Source organism: Phyllobates terribilis, unplaced genomic scaffold, assembly GCF_046119375.1.
Source record: "Phyllobates terribilis strain yellow unplaced genomic scaffold, ASM4611937v1 Scaffold_11__3_contigs__length_659146591, whole genome shotgun sequence".
Taxonomy (NCBI): Eukaryota; Metazoa; Chordata; class Amphibia; order Anura; family Dendrobatidae; genus Phyllobates; species Phyllobates terribilis.
Window position 1 is genome coordinate 449,897,953 of NW_027362771.1, and position 20,137 is coordinate 449,918,089.

Sequence of the window (20,137 nt, forward strand, 5' to 3'; positions counted from 1 at the left end):
ACCTTGGGAGATTATGTGAGACAATTTTCCTCCCCAGATATCATCAATAAATGATATGGTATTTCTAGCTACTGGATATCGCTTTTTTATATATAACTAATTGAAACTCTGACATTTTAACTACTAATAAGGCAGTGACTCTGTACAAATATTTTTATATATTTAGCCATATTCTTGTTAAGGAGTATGACATTAATGCAGGTGACACTTTTGCATTGGTATAAAGGGCTTTCGCTGTGACCTCTACCTGCTCTTTCACAGGTCAGTTAATGTCTTGGCAAGTTGAAGAATATTACCCAGAATATTTATATTGCTTTGATTTGAACCTTTGACTTTTACTGCAGTCAGCTGCAATGATTCTATATTAAATCTCAGCCAGTTCCAGTAAGAATAGGACTTTTATTGTGCCTTATTGACATTAAAATTGCTTTGGTGTTTCTAATGCTGCTGTTAACTACTTTACGAGCGACACTGCTCGAATAATGATCATTCGACCTGGCTGTTACTGAATGCTGAAGGTCCAAAGAGGGCAGGTAAAGTCATTTTACTTTGCATTCAATACAGAGCTATCAGTTTATATTTCGAAAAATGAACAATATATTTAATGGGGTTATCCAGAGGCACAAAAACACATGACTATGGCCTTTATAATATGAAAGTAACAAAACAATTTTTATTAGCAATGATGCCCTTATTGCCTAAAGGAGTGGTTATGTAATCCACCCAATTTAATATTTTTTAAAGAAGCACTCCTATCAAAATTGTTATCCTCTTAATATTTTGCAATCCTCAAGTTTATAGCACACTGCACTTACAATTGCTCATTTTGCCTTTCTACCCAGCTAATTCTTCTCTTTAGAAATAGGTCTATGAAATTACATTTATTAAAAACTGACTAGCTAATGCCTCCTAAGCTCTGTGTAGAAACAGGTGGTCAATTTTCACTGTATTAGTCATAACTTACTACAAAAGTCCCCGGTTGGGGGGGAGGGAGCAGCTGGTTCAGGAGTTGAAGAGGGAAATTATAAATGCAGGGATAAGAGACTTTGTGATTCCACGTACAGCAGAGAAAAGAGAAGAGTTATCTGGGTTGAAAGGTAAAATGAGCAATTGTAAGTACACACAGTTCAATATATTAAAGAAGTTGGCCACAACTTTTTAGTATGCCCCCAATATATCCCCCCGGGGCCCATAAGTATATTCTTAAATACCTTCTGTTGCAGGTTCTGCCTGTGAGCGGCACTATCGCTGGCCGCTCAGAGGCATCACGTGACTCATCACTAATGTCACGTCAAGTGAGGCATGACATCAGTGACGTGCACCCTGCGGTGGACGCTGGGCTGTGGGTGGGGTTACCCTGTGTGTCACACCCAGCATCCACCGCTCGTTTTCCCAAAGAATGGGGAGAGGGAGAGCGTGCAGTGGATGCTGGGTATGACGCGTGGGGATAACCAAGCCCACAACCCAGCATCCAACGGTGGAACACGGAAGATGGACCCTCGGCTACAGCCTCGATTTGTCGTGACGTCAGCGGATGTCAGCGCTGGCTGCAGCCGGGGGTCACGTGATGCCTGTGAGCGGCCACCAATAGCACAGCTCACAGGCAGTAACTGCAACAGAAGGTATTTACTTAAAACACTTATGGGCCCCAGGGGGATACATTGGGGAGGGGATAATAAGTAGTGGACAACCCCTTTAAGAGAATAAAAATTTTGATGGGAGTGCTTCTTTAAGACAGTTGTGACACATCATCACAGGAAACTTACCGCGATGCAGCAGAAGAAAATTTTACTTTTTACCATGACCTGCATTAGACTTTAAATGGTGTATCAGCTTTGAGTTAAGAGAGGAAAAAAGTCAGCTCAACTTACTCAGACATCAGGTGCACGGAACAGCCGGCACTGCTCCGGGAGATTACCAGGAAAAAACAAGGAGTGATTCAGCATCCACAAGTCTTCTTTAAAATCAATAATCCTTTATTGGAAAAGTATTTTAAAAATCATATACATTGTTACAATTATTAAGGACCATTAGGTCTGAAATGTGTCTGTACATCACCTCCTCCCATGGGGGCTGTGACTTTTCTGCATATGATTTTTAAATTATTTTTCCAATAAAGGATTATTGATTTTAAAGAAGACTTCGGGATGCTGGATCACTCCTTATCAGCTGTGAGTGTTCCTTTTAACTAGGGTAGACCATCAACATCCGATCTGTGAGTAGTCCAACCTTCAGCATATCCAGTCATAAACTGTTTGAGGGAGACATATGCTCCACAATTATTTCAGTCTCTTTTACTCCATTTACTTGCAAGGCATTTACTTTCAGTAGTAACAATTGTAATATGTATTGCAGCTTTATTCCATCGAAGTGAATGGGACAATGTTGCAAAAACCTCTACAGCCAAAACTATTTAGACAGTGTGCAAATAAATAAAACAGAAGAGACTACAGTGCTCGCCTAGTGCTACAGCCCCTGTAGACAGTTGAATGCCGGGGTGATAAGAGTTTGTCCCCCATCGATCAGTACTCCGAAACCTGGAAAACTAATTACTAGTGTTGAGCCACCCCCGTAGTGTTCGAGTTCGGTTCAGTTCGTCGAACACCCGTGTGTTCGCCGAACTGTTCGTCGAACTGTTCGTCGAACACCTTCGAACACCGTTAAAACCAATGGCAGGCAAACAAAAACACATAGAAACACATAGAAAACACCTTCAAAGGTGTCCAAAAGCTGACAAACTGCTCAGAAGACACAACTAACACATGGAAAAGTGACAAGTACATATAGTCATGCGAAAAGAAAAGAGGTGGAGGAGTAAAAGGAGGGGGAGACACAGATATAGGCATGTCATGCCCTTCTAAAATCCAAAAAGTGAGAAGCCGAGACGGCCAGTCCGCTCCTGCCCGTGCCACCTCCGTGTCGCCGGGTTTGTGCCAGAGCCGCGGTGAACCCTGACGGCCAGCCCCCCTCTCCCAATACTGGTGCCTGTCCGCTGGTGGGTCGAGAGAGCCCCCATGTGGTGGAGGCAGCTCTAAGCTTTTTAATTTAAATTGTCCCTCTAATTTGAATGAATACACTTTAAATCCAATTACAAGGATCTATTGGAGGGCAAGTCTCATGCCAGCAGCCGCGTAATTCCAGTTCCAGTAGCGTCCACTAAAGCTGCTGCAGTTAAAAAGCTTTTATAAGGATCGAGCTCGGCTGTCCACCGCAAGGCATCCTAGTGCCAGTCCCAGCCCCTATGCCTTGGGGTGCCTCCTGATGCTCTTCACTAAGTATCCCGTGGTCCCGAAGCATTTCCTTTGAAAAAATTAAGTGTCCAAACTACAGGTGGTGTAGCTTGCTTAACAGCCGGGATAATCCGCTGACTAGCAGACACTGCTACTAGGCACAAAGTATTTCCTGGGCTAGATGCAGTTAAAAATTTGTAAGTAGATACTCTCGTTGAATGCTGAGAAAGCATTCCATAGAGTCTCCTGGCACGCCATATATGATTCTCTTAAAAAGCTTGGGGTAGGGGTCTAGGGGACCCTTTTATAGCCAAAATCACGGCCCTGTATCACAATACGTCACCTAGGCTGAAGATAAATGGAACTGTAGCACCGAGGGCTCGGTTGCTACAGACGTATTGCACCTCACCCAGAGGTGTGATATCTCACTCTCAGATAAGGATGGAGTGTGGATCAGGACCCGACACCTGCATGCATTACACCACATTGCCGTGGGGCAGGGCGACCAATATGCCCCTGAGATGGGCACGACAGTCCCTGTCCCTGGCTGGAGTGGGGGGAGGGAACACTGAGGAAGGGGAACCCTGCAGTGCAGGAGCAGGGAGGAAGCAGTTCCTGGGTGCATTGAGAAGGGAGTATAAAAGGTGGGCACCATCTTAGTTCAGTGCAGAGAAGTCTGAGCAGAAGTGGCAGGGAGCAGGGGCTCTGCATGAGCTCTGATCCGGAGGCGGGCCTAGTAACAGAGGCCCAGGCCTGCAAGAGGGAGAAGGAAGGAAGAGGAGCGGAGAAGGCTCCAGGAACGAGGAATGAAGGGATCCCAGGGGTGCGGACGGGCGAGTCGCCACCGCACGCCCGAATCCACCTGCGTGGAGGGGTCAGGCCAAAGGGGGAGACCGGTCCCCGAACTAGTGGAGGCAGGAAACGACCCTCAGCTAGAAACCGGAGACTCTGACATTTTATGTGGCGCAGCCCCTTGCTCCACCCGCTAGGAAGGCACCACATAGGGTCAGGGAAACTGGCGCCAAGTTTACCAAGAGGAGGCCCGAGGCAGCCGGACAGAAGTGTTGGTAAGAAAGGCCAGACAAAGGACACACAAAGGGGGTCCTGTGAAGCGCTCCAAAGTTATCTGGGAGTTGTCTGAGCCCCTCACCTGGTGAGCACAGTACGACGTGGGCAGCCGTTACCTGCAGACGTGGTCTGGATAATAAGAACTGTGAGTAAAGGCCCTGAACTGCATCACTGACTCCGTGTCGTTACTGCTGCTGCCCTGCACCATCACCCCCATCCTCCGCATACACTGCCCTGAGGCTATACTCCTCCCGTGGGGAGTTATGCTACGCTCTGCTGCACCCACAACACCAGCCTTAGCGGTCTGCCCTGTAGCGGCGGTTCACTCTGACCGCAATCCACGGGTGGCGTAGTCAGACATTTAAACATCAAAACCACATAAATAGTTCCGCCACTGGTTTGACCGCCCTGAGCCACGGAACCGGATCGCCGCCACGAAGACTACAACCACCAGCATCCACCAAAAAGGGTCCGGCTCCGGGTGTCCCAAGGCCCAGGGGGTGCGTCAGAACATTTTCATCACCTTTCACAATCACCAATGGGACAAGGCAGGGATGTCCTCTGTCCCCTCTCTTATACATCCTAGTGACGGAGCACCTGCTCTCATCAATTCGCCATAACCCCAATATTAGGTGGATTGAGGTGGGAGGCACCGAGTACAAGTGCTCTCTATTTGCTGATGATGTCCTAGTATATATCACTCAATCACATATATCCATCCCTGCTGTTATGGCTGAAATAGATCACTTTGTTACATGGTAAAATTTTAAAATCAATGCAGCGAAGTCTGAGGCCCTCGATGTCTCCCTCCCTAAATCCATATAGGATTCCATCCAGTCCAACTTTCCCTTTGCCTGGCCCTCACAGGGTATCAAATACTTAGGAATTCCTATTCATAGAGACCTCTCCCATCTATGTTATCTTAATTTTGGGCCCTTTATTGAACAATTCCATACAGACCACGGTTGGCAAGTTAGAACTGTAAGATTCACTACGTGAACCACTGGTGTTTTGTGGAAAAGCACATGTACACCGCGTTCCAAATTATTATGCAAAAAGTGTTTAGGAGTGATAAGGGAAGAATTTGTTTGTTTGTCAGTTAAACTCATTGATGGTGATGTGTGTCAGGGCTCTTTATATCACTGTAAGCAATTGCAGACACCTGTGCTAATTAGTTTGGCAGGTGTGTCCAATGAAAGGCAAGACTACTTAAGAAGGCTCTCTCACATTATTAAGCAGCCTACATTTTCTGCCAAAATGGGAAAGAAAAAGGATGTGTCGGCTGCTGAGAAGCAACAAATTGTGGAGTGTTTAGGTCAAGGCATGACTACAATCAACATTGTGCGATGATCAGGATGAAGTGTCTTGGCAATCAAGAAGTATGTAGCTGATTCACAGTACACACGTGTGCGTGCTGATAAGGGCAAATTGAGGACTCTTTCCTACAGGCAATTACGTCAGGTTGAAACAGCAGCGGCAAAAAAGCCTTGTCATAGCAGCAGACAAGTTTTTGAAGCTGCTTGTGCCTCCAACGTCCCCCGAACAACAAGATGCAGGGTCCTTCAGAGGTTTGCAGCTGTGCATATGCCATCCTGTCGACCTCCTCTATCCACTTCACACAAGCAGAAACGGCTCCAGTGGGCCAAACATTACATGAAGACTGATTTCAAAACTGTTTTGTTCACGGATGAGTGCCGTGCAGTGCTCGATGGTCCAGATGAATGGAGTGGAGGATGGCTGGTTGATGGACACCCCACGCAAACACGGCTACAGCGCCAACAAGGAGGAGGTGGAGTAATGTTTTGGGCTGGAATCATGGGGAGAGAGATTGTCGGCCCCTTTAGGATCCCTGAAGGCGCTAAAGATGAACTCCATAATATATGTGGATTTTCTCAAACAGCACTTCCTGCCATGGTTCAAGAAGAAGAACCGTGTATTTCACAGCAAGATCATTTTTCTGCATGATAATGCACCATCTCATGCTGCACATAAAACATCTGCATCTCTGGCTGATATGGGCATAAAAGGGGACAAACTTATGGTGTGACCCCCATGCTCCCCTGACCTCTACCCCATTCAGAACCTTTGGAGCATCATTAAAAGGAGTGTCTATGATGGCGGGAGGCAGTTCACATCTAAGCAACAGCTCTGGGAGGGTATTCTGTCCTCATGCAAAACAATTGAAGCAGAAACCATCCAAAACCTGACAAATTCAATGGACGAGAGAGTTCAGAAGCTCCTTTCGAACAAGGGGTCCTATGTGAAAATGTAACATCACCTAGAATAAAGTTTTGAGTTGAAAACTGTTTGATTTCAGTTTCTAACAACCTGCTAATGCTTATAATTTCAAAAATGACCATTTTTTTGGTCTTTATTAAAATGAAAAGGTTGATCGAAAAGTTTGGGGGATCTAAGAGTGTGGCAACCCAGTAGTCATGATTACTTCGAATTCTGACAATATGAGGGTCATGCTGCAGGTAGTGCAGCAAGAAGGCACTTATGTGTCTTGCGCATCTCGGAGCCCCAAAATTATTTTCCAGGCTAGATGCAGCTAAAAATTATTTTTAATTTTAAATCTGGTGAAGCTTATTATAGATGGCCTAATAGGATCAGTGCTGCACACTGCTACAAAGCCCAAATTATTTTCCAGTCAAGATACAGATAAACATGATTAGTAATTTGAAAGCTTAAAATGGTTGGTAGGGTGATTTTAACCAATCATCAAGCTTTTACTCTCCCCAGGATGACACAGGGGTAGAAAAGTCATTTCGGATCCATGATTTGTTCATCTTTATGAACGTGAGTCTGTCTACATTATCAGTGGATAGCCGCGTGCGCTTATCTGTCAGCACACCACCAGCAGCGCTGAACACACGTTCAGACAGAACGCTGGCTGCGGGGCATGACAAGATCTCCAAGGCGTAAGTGGCTAGCTCCAGCCATTTATCCAGATTGGAAGCCCAAAAAGAGCAAGGGTCCAGTGACACAGTCGTGGCTTCAATGTTTACTTGGAGATACTCCTGTACCATCGTCTCTAGGCGTTGACTATGTGTCAGACTTCTTGTCTCCTGTGGCCTTGCAAAGGATGGGCTAAAAAAGTGGTGAAACGATTCCGCAAAATTGATGTTACCAGCAGATACTGTGGTTCTGTTACGGTTTGAGTGCTGAACACTTGACGGTCCCACGGTTGGCAAGTTGGAACTGTGAGATTCACTACGTGCACCACTGGTATTTTGTGGAAAAGCACATGTAAGATTCTGCAACAGTCTCTGCTGATACTCCTGCATGCGTGCATCCCTTTCTATGGCAGGAATAATTTCTGCAAATTTACTTTTGTACCGGGGATCTAACAGTGTGGCAACCCAGTAGTCAGGATTATTTCTAATTCTCACAATTCGAGGGTCATGTTGCAGGTAGTGCAGCAAGAAGGCACTCATGTGTGTTGCGCATCCAGGAGCACCAAGTCCCTGTTGTGTTGGTGGCGAGGTAGCAATCATGCTTCCTTCCTCTGTCCTCTCCCCCCAACCTCGCACAACAGAAATGTGATCAAGGTCTCCCTCATCTGATGAGTCTTCCATCAGTTCGTCCTCCACTTCTTCCTGGGCTCCTGCACCTTCCTCACTAGTTTGGCTGCTACCATGCGCCCTGGTAAAATCATCTCCCCCACCCTCACATGCCTGCCGCCTTGGTGCTGCCGACCGTCTGGACCTTGCAGATGTTAGCCCTTCCGCATACAACTCCTCCTCCTCTACTTCCTCCACCTCCTCTTGTGCCACCACCTGACTCCGAATTCTGTTTAACATGTGCTCCAGCATGTAAATCACCGGAATAGTCATGCTGATAATGGCATCGTCAGCACTAAACATCTTCGTCGCCATTTCAAAACTGTGCAGAAGGGTGCATAGGTCCCTGATCTGAGACCACTCCTCCAGCGTGATTTGCCCCACCTCTGAATCTCGTTGGCCCAGGCTATACGTCAGAACGTATTGCACCAGGGCTTGTCGGTGCTGCCACAGTCGCTGCAACATGTGCAGAGTTGAATTCCACCGGGTAGGCACATCGCATTTTAGCCGGTGAAGTGGCAGGCCCAACGACTTCTGTAGAGATGTAAGTCGCTGAGCTGCGGGATGCGAACGGCGGAAGTGAGCACACAGCGACCGTGCCCTCTGCAGAAGGCCATCTAGTCTGGGATAGTGGGCTAAAAATTGCTGGACAACCAGGTTCAACACGTGAGCCATACAAGGCACGTGTGTGACATTGCCCCGGCGAAGGGCCGCACCCAGGTTTGCAGCATTGTCGCACACGGCCTTCCCTGGTTTCAGGTCCAGTGGAGACAACCATTCATGAAATTGGTTCTCCAGAGCTGACCACAACTCCTCAGCTGTGTGACTCACATTTCCCAGACATTTCAATGTAAAAACCGCCTGATGACGTTGAGCCCTACTGCCAGCATAGTAAGGAGGTGTGCAGGATCCCTTCTGCGCAGTTAGAAAGCTTGTGGCATGACCAGACAGGCTTTGGGTGCAGGTGGAAGACCGAGAGGAGGTTGAGGAGGCAGAAGCAGTGGAGGAAAAATGACATAAAGAGGATTGACGCACAACTCGTGGGGACGGCAAGACTTGGACAGCAGCCCCTTGTCCTGCTGTCACCATAGTTACCCAGTGCCCAGTCAGCGACATGTAACGCCCCTGTCCATGCCTACTCGTCCAAGTGTCTGTGGTGAAATGCACCCTGTCACACACAGAGTTTCTCAAAGAAGCGGTGATGTTGTGTGCGACATGCTGGTGGAGCGCAGGCACACCTTTCTTTGAGAAGTAGTGCCGACTGGGCATCTGGTACTGGGGCACTGCGACGGACATAAGGTCTCGAAAATCCTCTGTGTCCACCAGGCGGAAAGGCAGCATTTCTGTAGCCAAGAGCTTGCAGATGGTGAAATTCAACCTCTTAGCTTTCTCATGGCTAGGAGGAAATGGTCTTTTACTTGTCCACATCTGCGGGACCGAGGGCTGGCTATTGTGCTTAGACGGGGTTGATAAGGGTGTCCCCGGCAAACTGCCGGTCTGTGAGGAAGATGCAGGCGGACATGTTAGGTTGCCTTGATCCAAAGGTGGTGCTATCGATGTCGGACAGCGCTCAAGACCAGCTGGTGTTACCACCTCCAAAGAAAATGATGACCTGCCAATCACGCTGGCTGTTGCGGGTAAAGAGGTGGCAGGTCTGCGCCCCAAAACAGATGTGACTGCTGTCCCCCCAGTCACAGAGGATGAAGAGGCCGCGGATGCACAAGATATGGCAAACGGTGGTTGGCCCGGCCGGCTAGACCGCATTGTAGCACACTGAGCTTCCCACTGCAACTTATGCTTCATGTCCATGTGCCGGTTCATGCATGAAGTACTCAAACTATGTATTTTTTGGCCTCTACTTAGCTTTTGCTGACAAATGTTACAGATAACACGAGTTGGGTCATCTTTATCGATCTGAAAAAATGCCCAGGCTATGCAAGGCTTAGCACCCATGCGACCTGAAGAGCCACCACGACTTGTGGTGAGAGGCAGAGTTGTGTTTGAGGATGCAGTTGTTGACGTGCTTCCAGTACTACGTCTCTGTCCAGGAAGGCGCAACCTGACCTCGTCGTCACTAGCATCTTCCTCCACCTCCTCTGCTGACCTCATCTCTTGGCTGACTGTGGGTTGACAGTAAGTGGGATCTCCGACCTCATCATCATCACCCTGTGCGTTATCACACCCGTCGTCCTCAGAGCCAACCTGTTCCTGCCCTGACAAAAAACTAAAGTTGTAGCTCCAATCAGGTATTTGAGTCTTATCATCGTCTTCCTCATTGTCTCCACCAACAGGAGTTACAGTTTGGGAATGAGGGTCTACATTATGGTCAGAACCTTCTGCGTCTGGTCCTGGATCTGACTCATAAAGATTCTGGGCATCAGTGCAGATCATTTCCTCGTCTGGATTCACAGAAGCGCTGGAGTCGACCTCTGATTCCCAGGCTATAGTATGAGTAAACAGCTCTGCAGACTCAACCATCTGTTCTACCTCATACTCAGACGGGCAGCTGGAGATTTGGGAGCTGTGAGGAAGCAAGTGCGATTTGGGTGACACCTTTGAGGACTGGAGTATTTGTGATGTTGAAGTTGATGTGGAGGAGAGCCCACTTAAAGGAGCACTTGATATCCGTTGAAGCACCTGCTGTTTTTGTGCCTCATCTGGAATTTGTAGCGATTGGCGTGGCCGTAAGAAAGGGATCTTATCACATTGTCCGCTAAAAGAAGTAGACATTTTAGTTTGGCTGGAAGATGGTCTTTCTTCTGCACCTACCCCACGGACACAACCTTTTTTCCCCTTCCCAACACGCCTATTCCCCTTTCCACCAGCAGCAGGCCTTTTTCCACTCATTTTGGTGGTTAACTAATTCACAACTCTGGAGTTGTTTGCACAAAAAAACAATGGATGGTAACCGAGCAGAGCTGAGTGGCCAAACTGTGGTATTAGGCCAAAACTATTGGCTGGGTTAGATGCAGAAAAAAAATATTTTTAATTTGCAACCTGATGGAGGTCAGTATAGATGGACTAATAGACCAAGTCCCACACACTGCTAGAAGCCCAAATATTTTTTCAGAGCTAGATGCAGAAAAAAATTATTTTTAATTTGCAACCTGATGGAGGTCAGTATAGATGGACTAATAGACCAAGTCCCACACACCGCTAGAAGCCCAAATATTTTTTCAGAGCTAGATGCAGAAAAAAATGATATTCAATTTGCAACCTGCTGGACGTCAGTATAGAAGGACTAATAGAACAAGTCCCACACGCTGCTAGAAGCCCAAATATTTTTTCAGAGATAAATGAAGAAAAAAATTATTTTTAATTTGCAACCTGATGGAGGTCAGTATAGATGGACTAATAGACCAAGTCCCACACACCGCTAGAAGCCCAAATATTTTTTCAGAGCTAGATGCAGAAAAAAATTATATTCAATTTGCAACCTGCTGGAGGTCAGTATAGAAGGACTAATAGAACAAGTCCCACACACTGCTAGAAGCCCAAATATTTTTTCAGAGCTAAATGAAGAAAAAAATTATTTTTAATTTGCAACCTGATGGAGGTCAGTATAGATGGACTAATAGACCAAGTCCCACACACTGCTAGAAGCCCAAATATTTTTTCAGAGCTAGATGCAGAAAAAAATTATATTCAGTTTGCAACCTGATGGAGGTCAGTATAGATGGACTAATAGAATGATGCTATGCCCAAAAGATTTTACTTCACTAGGTGCAGAAAAAAAATTGGTATTCTATACACAGGTGGTATATCTTGCAACACAGATAGGCTACTCCACTGACTAACACACTCTGCAATAGGCCAAAAAGGATTAGCTTTGCTAGATTCAGCCAAATGCTGTGAAAAAAACTTGCACAGCACTGGCACAGACCTGCCTGGCAAAAACTGATAGGAACTGATGTAACCTAGTCCTGAAAAGGACTCCAATTACAATTAGTCTTTACTCCCACAATCTATCTATTTAAGAGCACAGACCTGCCTGATAAAAGTCGTAGGAAATGCTGTAACCTAGTCCTTAAAAGGACTGCAATCACAACTATTCCCTACTCCCAAGCTATCTGTATATTTGTGCGAAAATTGGCTTGAAATTAACAAGGTATAGCGCACACAGCAACAGCGGTGCCGTCTAACACGCAGCTGCAGCAGTGAGAAAATGGTGGCGACGGGGAAAATGGCTTGGTCTTATAGGGCAAGGACATGTGACATACACTGCCAATCACACATGCCCTTGCTTGTGTGAAAAAAAGCACTTCGCTCCGTGTGTGCGCTGCTGATAGGCTGACAGATTGCACCTCCCCACTGCAAATGCGGGAAAGAGAAAAAAAAATGGAGATCTTCATTGTTCCTGCAGAGATCCATCCCCTGCCCCTCCCCCCGCCCCGCTGTACACTCAAACTGCGTATTAACATTAATTTTCATCATTACTGAGAAAAAATCCAGTTATGATTTTGGTGCACGAACAGTTATCGAACATAACCTCGAACAGCCGAATTTTTCTCAAATTGTTCGTGTTCGCCGACCGGCTCGAACACCGCCCAAAACAGCTCGAATTTGAGATTGGCGAACAGTTCGAGTAGAACAACGCTCATCTCTACTAATTACCTCCTATTGTTCACCGTTAAAGAGCATCTGTATATTATGTTAACCATTTTTAAACGATACTTTTTGAAAATATTATTAATATAGCCTATATCATTTTATATTTTTATTTGAAAAAGGGCCACGATAAAAGTTTTAAAACTTTTGAAGCAAATTGTAAGAATGTACTTTTTAACATACACAATAATCAGAAAAAAAGGATCTCAATACAAAATCTTTTTTCTTATAAGAATATTCACCGTCTGAGAGAAAATGTAGTCAAATGCATCACTTTAGAAGATACATGTTTTCGTTCATAAGCAAAAACATAAAAACATAAAAACCCTCGGTAACATTTCTCTTCTTCAGACTTTTACAACACTAATCCTGGCACTCAGGATGTGATGAAAACATTATTTCAAACTTTACTGTAAAAAAAAGCAAGCTAAACACAGAGAACGACTACATAAAACACACAGATATTATATCCCTTTTCACCTCTTAGACAAGAGAATTCAACCTACAACTTGCAGCCTTCTGGTGAAGTGGAAGACTTCGAAGCTGGGAAAACATTGATGCAATATAACAGCAACAACAGATTCAGATCAAAAAAGGTCTGCTTAAAGACAGTACATATGCCAGCCCCAGGGTATTTGAAATATTTAGACTTTGCTAAATTTTTAATCTTTAAGAGTACTCTTACTCTGGTTTTCTAGGCTTTGTGCTTTGTATCTGCCATATTTCAAGAAAGTCTCAAAAGAAAATAATCAAATACACACATCTATCTATCTATCTATCTATCTATATCTATCCCAAAAAAAACCTTATATATTCCTGTTATGATCAGGCCCTCACTCAGTTTCTGTGATGTGGGATGGGGACTATAAAGAGTCCACGTCACTCTACAGCTCAAACTCACACTTGCCCCTCATTAAGTCTACAGATTTAACACATAATGTACCCCCAACTTGTCCACATACTCAAGATGCTCAATGCTGCCACCACTTATCAAAAGGGAAAAGAGCAGTAAGTCCCAATGTCATGCATACAAAGTACTCACTGTCTGCAGGCCATGCACCAGTCACATGCCACAAACTGCCACTTAGTCTTAATGGGTACACTTAGGTTCTTTAGTGGGGTACTTCCTGCAGGACCCACACAGGTTCTATGACTCCTTTTGTATGTCTCCCCATAGGTTACATTACAGGACATTTAATCATGTAGAATACGTGCTCTCTGGCATCTGTGATTGCACTTGTGTTTCACTTTGAAGTGTGATATTTTTCATAGACTCTACTTGCTGCGCATAGAAGTAGGACTGAGTTCACTGATATAAATTGTTTATGCATGGCTTAGTTTATAGTTTGTTATATTTTCTGCATGGTATAAAAGCATGATCATTTTGTTCACCATGACAGTTCCTGGCAATTTATGACATTTGCTGTGTGTACCAATGTGTTAAAAATTATAGTAGGAATTATATCCACTTTGTACAAAACAGGCTAATATTAACCTTTCACATTGGCTTGCACCTTTTGGCATGCCCTATTAGAACATGTTGGGGATTTGAGTTGACAATAGCATACTGCCACTTTATTCATTTTGGGAGGTTGCAATTTAATTTAAATGGCATATACAGTACAGACCAAAAGTTTGGACACACCTTCTCATTTAAAGATTTTTGCAAAGCAATAGTGTGCAAAGCAGTCATCAAAGCAAAAGGTGACTACTTTGAAGAACCTAGAATATAAGACATATTTTCAGTTGTTTCACACTTTTTTGTTAAGTATATAATTCCACATGTGTTAATTCATAGTTTTGATGCCTTCAGTGTGAATGTACAATTTTCATAGTCAAGAAAATACAGACAAATCTTTAAATGAGAAGGTGTGTCCAAATTTTTGGTCTATACTGTATACAGTATATATTTTTGGTGTGGTTCCTGCTTCTGTCTGATGATCTCTTGTTTTTACTGTTTTTGTTATTCTTTTCTATACCATTGTGTAACTAATAAATATTGAACATTTTTATTACTGGTGTAACACACCTATTTTGTGAAGGATTTACAGTGGGGGAAATAAATATTTGATCCCTTGCTGTTTTTGTAAGTTTGCCCACTGACAAAGACATGAATAGTCTATAATTTTGAGGGTAGATTAAGTTTAACATTGAGAGATAGAATATCCAAAAAATGCAAATAAATTTATATAATTTATACAATGTGATTTTCTTGATTTTTTTTGGATATTCTACCTCTCAATGTTAAAATTAACCTACCCTTAAAATTATAGACTGTTCATATCTTTTTCAGTGGGCAAACTTACAAAAACAGCAAGGGATCAAATACTTATTTCCCCCACTGTTTGTTTCATAGTTAGGAGAGCCAATTTTTATCTAGTCATTAAAAGGAATTTTTATCTAAACAAGCGTGATGCATTTTGGAAACAAGTCCTGTAGGCCGATGAGGTTAAAATAAAACTCTTTGGCCACAATGGTTAACGGTATGTGTGGAGAAAATAGGGCATAGACTTTTAGGAAAAAAAACATCTCGCCAACCATTAAGCATGGGGGTGGTACCCAGGGACTTTAGAGATGGAAAACAACTCTGCCGTACAAACTGTGTTTCACCGGTAACTGGTGATCTGTGATGGCTCAAGTACTGACCATTACTGTATAAGGTATGATAATTCTTAAGATGTCATAGCTGCAGGTCATTATGAGGAAGCCCAAGCTGCAATACAAAATGATGTTACCCTGCTCTCTGCTACTTCAGCAGTATAGGAAATGGTACTCGGCAAGAGTTTATTTTTTCTGCAATCCCGCGAATCGAATCTCAAAATGTTTAAAATTGAGTAATACTGCGAATTTCAGAAAATATAGCTCAAACTCAATCATCCACAGAAAGATCCATTCATTTCTATTCATAACGAAAGTGTGATGCCCCCGTCAATAGAAGCAGAAAATGGAGGCAGCAGGTACAGACATACATATTGCACATATATTTTGCACAACCCTTTAATTAACTTTTGACAATCTTTTCAACCCTTCTAGTTATTTATTTTTATGACTATTATTAATAATAATCCTTAACAATCCTGTAACAATAAATGTTTGGTAGGTAATGCATACAAATAGCAAAATGTGGCAGAAGGCCACAGAATATGTGTGGCATGTGTTTTTGGCAATTTGAAGTAGTAAAATAGATGTGCAAAGATTGACAGGCAGTTATAGGGAATCTGTCATCTGGGCTTATCCCTAAAAGGTATTAGAAGTGCTTTATCAGCAGCTTAATACCCTCCTTAATTATGTAAATGTTTCAAAACTAAGTTTAATTATTCGTACTCTCCTTGCCTGCAGACACTGAACTAGCCAAGGACCACCATAAATCAATGTCGCTGAGAAATGGGGTCACTCCAGAAGCAGTGTAACTGATATCTTGGCATTTGTAGTGAGCACAGGGAGGAAAGAGGAACTGCTTCTTCTCCAACTCCTTGCTTTCCCTGCACATGGTAGAATGTCAGTTAAACTGCTGCTAGGGGCCTGCGACCAACGCGCAGTGGAATTGATTGACAGCAGTCCTGGACTAATCCAGTGTCTGCAGGCAACAAGAGCAGGGATAAATAAAGGCTCATAGAGGCACAATTAAAGAGTCTATTAGGAGACCTTTGAAGTGCTCCTAATTAGTGATAAGCGACATATAAAATGCTTTAGTGCTTGGTACTCGAATTGAGCTGGTCGGATGCTCAGACGGGCTCGACTCGAGTACCTAGTATAATGGAAGTCAGTGGAAAACTCTCCAGTCTTTTCCAGAAGATCCTAACAGGAGGGCTTGGGAGGCAGGAAAATTTCTGATTAGGATGGAAACAGCTCTCACATGGAATGGGAACAGCATGGGGAAGACGTCTGGATGCATCTTTGACTCCCAGGTTGCCGCTGGGAACAATGTTGTCAGAGTATTACTCCACTTTCACGAACTGACAATAAAATGGATTTTACAAGAAAAAATGTTAGGAAACATTATTTCCTGTATAATGGCTTGTATATAAGACAATATTAAAAAGAGGAAAAAAAACGCCTCCGACACCCCTAAATAAATAATAGCTGGGCCATATCTCACCATATTTCCTTGTCACCTTTGACTACAGTAGATGACATAGTAGAGGGGGAAATAAAACTACACCCATCGGTAGTCACCGGTAAGTGTAATTTTAACATTTTCCTACCTTATATGGGCATGCGATGTGTGACATGGTTAGACACATCCAGTATAATTTATGAAAGTGGGACTCTGAAACTCACAAAGCCTAGGGGGACAATGCATGAACTGCTAAAATTTAGAAGGAATTGGGACTCCAATACACCCTGTATTAGACATAAACGAGGGCCTCATACACATTCTGTTAAATTTGTTAGATATTGGGACTTCTAGACTAAGTGCAAGGGCTGCCAAAATTAGAAGGAGGCACTGCAATACACCCTTGAAGACACGTAGAGGAGGGCCTCAGAAAATATTTTTCCCATTTTTAAGGAGTGGGACTCCTAAACTAGTAAAGGCTATGCACTAAGTGCAAATGCTGTCAAAAATTAAAAGGAAGGACTGCAATATACCCTGGAAGACACGTCGAGGAGGGCCTCAGAAAACATTTTTTTTCCTATTATTAAGGAGTGGGACTCCTAGACTGGTAAAGCCTATGCATTAATTACAAGGGCTAAAAAACATTTACTCCTGTAGGTATACATATAAATATGAAAAATAATTGTAGTGGTCGGTCTCATACAAAATCTGTAAAAATTACGAAGTAGGGCATTATATACTCCCTGGAAAAATTAAAAGCGAGAGTCGCATGATGACCCACTAAAAATTATGAACAAAGGCTGCCTGATGACCCTTTAAAAATTATGAGTGAGGGCCGCATGATAACCCTCTAAAAATTATGAACAAGGGCTGCCTGTTTATCCTCTAAACATTATGAGTGAGGGCCACCTAATGACTCTCTAAAAATTTTGAGCAAAGGCAGCATGATGACCCACTAAAAATTTAGAGGGCTACATGATGACCCTGTTGATATGGTGAAGCAGGAGAAGAAAAAGAAGAAACCATGAACTATATACTCTTTTTTGGGTGGGAAGATGTGAATAGGAATACACCAGAAATAAAAAAGGAACATTTGAATTGGCTTTATGTTCCGCTGCTGTCATCCGGTGGAGTTGAGAAGTCGGAGTCAATCCAGGCCTTATTCATTTTGATAAGAGTCAGCCTGTCAACATTTTCAAATAAGGGGATATGTGACAGTGGCGCTAAAAGGATCTTGCCAGCAGGACTGCTGTAAATTCGGAGGCAATACCACAATTCACCCAGGGAATAGGATAAAATAGATATAATATGTTGAATTCACGCTGAACTACTGTATAAATGAGCTAAAAATGAATAATTAAAAGATATTTTATTAATATAAAATCACACAACTAAAATTGGTAAAATGCAATTTAAGAAACTTCCCCTGTGCGCTTCTCTCTCTCCCGCAGCAGCCGCAATAGCATCACGCTGCTACAAGGGTTGGCAAGGAACAATTTATGCCCGCACTCCCTACCCAGCTATCTGGTAATCCTGGTAATTAGTGCCATCTTCTACTGACCAAACATATTCTTCATATATCTGCAAGGATCACTGCAGATCCCCGCAGCATATATCACGGCCTCCAAAGGAGGAAGTCCATTTCGTGTAATACCTTACCAGCCTATTACACACCACAGCACATACGATCAGGTACTAGTATTACCACATCAATAGACACTCTGCCACAAACACACCCCTATACCCTAACAATTAACGACTGTACCTTTCCTATTCCTGTGTCCAGAACTTCTGCCCTTTAATTATCCTTAGTCCCCTGAGACTTACAAAGGACATCACCCAGAACCTCCACCAACTAGGTAAATATACTCTACCCAATCAGGTACATATTAGGATATTGTTTGTAATATTTCTTCTACCCACAGTCCACCTTCTGAACCTATCGCACGACTCTGCAACACCAGGCACTACTACGGGGACTTTCTCCTCACTACCCCATACGGGTAAGTACTGTACGTGCTCATACTCAGGTCTCTTATCAGGATTAATTACTATCCTCTTATCTAAAAGAAATTTCCTCCCTCTATCTAGTGCCTACTACCAACCACTACTAGTTCCAAATCTATAGAACTACTCCTAGCAACAGGAGTTAAACTCATCAAGTCGATGATCTACTCAACCCTTTAGCATCTGGGGACAAATCATTCTTCAATCTCATCTTAAATTGTATTTTACCAATTTTAGTTGTGTGATTTGATATTAATAAAGTATCTTTTAAATTATTAATTTTTAGCTCATTTATCCAGTAGTTCAGCGCGAATTCAACATATTATACAGTATCTATTATGTCAACATTTTTAGTTGACACGTGGATGCGCCTATCAGTTATTATGTCTTCGGAGGCACTAAAAACCCTCTCTGACAAAATATTAGTGGCTGGGCAGGCCAGCACCTCCAAAGCATAGAGGGACAATTCATGCAATATGTCCATCTTGGATTCCCAATAATTTTATGGCACAGGCGAATCATGGAGGATGCTGGTACGGTTGGCTAGATACTCATTCACCATCTTCCAAAACTTTTATCTCCTTGTCAGACTACCCCTCGCCTCAAGACTTTGCCACTGGGAGCGTCTAATGAAATTGTCCAAGACCTTTGATAGTGTTCTCCTGCCTCTGTTTGACCTGGTGTGTGTTTGATAGTGTTCTCCTGCCTCTGTTTGACCTGGTGTGTGTGTCTCCCTCGTCTCTCCTCCTTGGTTGCCAAAGGATCTATGATGACCTCTGCCGCCAGTGTTGTCAGATGGGAATTTTTGTACTAATTGTTCAACTGGGGTCTTCTGGTATTGCACCATTTTATTTGGCCTCACCCCCACAGGAAGGAGAGATGGAAAGTTCTCCTTGTTGGGTGGATCGAGAAGGGTGAACAACCGGTAATCAGTGTTCGCTAAAATGCGTATAACGCAAGGGTCACAGGAAAAGGCATCGGGACATAAAGTCAGCAATGTGTTCCAGACTCTCAATGGAGAGGACTTCCCTGTCCTCACCAGGAGGATGACTCCCCATCTCCTCCTCTTCTTCTCTCTCCTCCTCTTCAGCCCATCAACGCTGAACAGATGGGATGAAGCTGGTGGGTAGTACTCTCTGTAGTGCAGGCAACCATTTCTTGTCCTTCCTCCTCAACTTCCTCCTCCTCATTATCACTCAATGAGCGCTGAAAAGATGAGATGAGGCTGGACTGGGTAGTATCACCCTGTGTACTTTCTTCCTCCATTTCCACCAAGTCCACATACAAAACTTTCTCTTTAATTGTGAGCAGCAAGTGTTTGAGTAGACATAGAAGTGAGATGATTAAGCTGATTATGGTGTCATCGCCGCTCACCATTTTGGTTGATTCCTCAAAGTTTTGTAGAACCTCACAGATGTCAGACATCCATGCCCACTCGTGGGTTGTTATGTGCAAAGTCTGACCGGATGTTACACAAGGTGAGGGAAGGAACAAGTGTATAACAATGCGAAGAGGGGAAGGGAGCACAACAACTAGGGCAAGGGGGAGTAGAGACCCCTAGGCAAATCTAATATCACCCTGACTACCCTATCATCCCTATATAG